Consider the following 2,078-nt stretch of genomic DNA (forward strand, 5'->3'; position numbering starts at 1 on the left):
GGGCGAGTCAAGCAAGGGTTTCAAGCCTGCTGTAGAGGAAAACGTGACGCATCGGACACCCTGGTGTGAACGGCTCACAGATCTGGGATGCATCATGTGCTCCAAACCGATCCTATCGTTCTATTTAAGTTTCCAGAAGGCACGCTATACAGCGTGCGCGCGCGAATGTGTGTGTGTATGTATGTGTGTGTGTATATATATGGATCAATGCACCGGTTTCTTGACCCACCCACCCCCACTGTATGTACCCCGAAATACACACCCCCAGCTAGCGTCCGTTTTGGGTGTAGAGCTCGTGTTGATTCAGGTGTAACTTTGTTTAGCTCGATGTTCCAGGAGTCCAAGTGGAGTTCTCATTCGTACCGAGCCAACCGGTCTGGTTCCTGGCGGGGGGCACAGGGCGAGGCGGCCGCGCAGTTTCTTGCCGGGGGGGCAGAGGTGGGCTTCGCGGTCCGCGCACCCGCCCCCCTAGGTGCAGCCATCCGCAACCGATGCATTTTGTTGTACATCTGTGTAACCCCTGCAGGGTGATGGATCTGTTCTTCAGTTGGCATGTCCGGGGGGTGGGGGTGGGGCTGTCACGTGAGATCTTGGGCGATCCGTTTCCCGGATCTCTACCCCGGTGACCTCAACCACAAAACTAGCATATAGAGCTGCCTTCTCCACGTCAGGCCCGTGGCACCCCATCGTCCACTCTCACTGGCAAGAGCTCTCCTGGGTCTCGGACAGAGATGCCTCCCCTTTGCCCTCACCTCAGACGCTCCAGGCCAGGACATCTGATGCCCACAAACCTCCTGCCCCCTATCCGCTGGGCCCTAGCAGAACCTGCCTCTGCTGGGAGGAGGAGGAGGACGAGGAGCGCGCACACACCCCCTTTCCCACAGCTCCGTCCTTTTGGGCATTTTTATAAATGCCACTCTGGATGCCTAACAGCATGCGGAAGAGAGTCATTTTTGCATCGTCGCCGGGTTCTGCTGAATGCGCAGAATAGGAAAGAGGTCAGAAAAGGGTGACCAGTGCAGACAGCAGCGAGAGTCATCTCTCTCTCTCTCTCTCTCTCTCCCCGAGTGGCGGACCCTCAGGGATCCCCTCTCTTTTTCTGCCTTATGGGAGCTGACTTATGGAAAACCCTCAGGGCAGGGGTGTCGGACTCATTTGTTACGAGGGCCGGATCTGACATAAGTGAGATCTTGTTGGGCCGGGCCTCGTGTGTCACAAAAGGTAATGCCAGGTAGCGGAGGTACAGACCTTATAAAGGACACAGACACAAAGATGCTTAAACCACTAGCTCTGTCAGCTGCAAACCTACTTCTGATTTGTTGACATTCACCACAGAAATCTCACGCTCAAGAGTTCTGAGTCTAGGACCCAGGTTAAAATATGAAATGGCCGAGTGATTATGAGAGTCTGGCGGAGCAAGCGATGATGCAGCAGCAGCAGCAGCAGAACTGGAAGCAGGAGAGGGCCAGTTCCACTGCGGGCCTGATGGAAGCCTGATCCGGCCCCCGGGCCACATGTTTGACACCCCTGCCTCGGGGTTTTCAAGGCAAGAGATGAAAAGAGGCGGTCTGCCGTTGCCTGCCTCTGCGTAGCAACCCTGGACTTTCTCGGAGGTCTCCCATCCAAACACTAACCAGGGTCAACCCTGCTGAGCTTCTGAGCTCTGGTGAGACTCGCCTATTCAGGTCAAGGCAAGAGACGAACAGAGGCGGTTTGCCATTGCCTGCCTCTGCGTAGCAACCCTGGGCTTCCTCGGAAGTCCCCCATCCAAACACTATCCAGGGTCAACCCTGCTTAGCTTCTGAGCTCTGGTGAGACTGGGCTACGCAGGTCAAAGCAAGAGATTAACAGAGGCGGTTTGCCATTGCCTGCCTCTGCGTAGCAACCCTGGGCTTCCTCGGAAGTCCCCCATCCAAACACTATCCAGGGTCAACCCTGCTGAGCTTCTGAGCTCTGGTGAGACTGGGCTATTCAGGTCAAGGCAAGAGATGAACAGAGGCGTTTTGCCATTGCCTGCCTCTGCGTAGCAACCCTGGGCTTCCTCAGAAGTCCCCCATCCAAACACTATCCAGGGTCAA

Source organism: Gekko japonicus, unplaced genomic scaffold, assembly GCF_001447785.1.
Source record: "Gekko japonicus isolate JY-2015 unplaced genomic scaffold, Gekko_japonicus_V1.1 scaffold1553, whole genome shotgun sequence".
Taxonomy (NCBI): Eukaryota; Metazoa; Chordata; class Lepidosauria; order Squamata; family Gekkonidae; genus Gekko; species Gekko japonicus.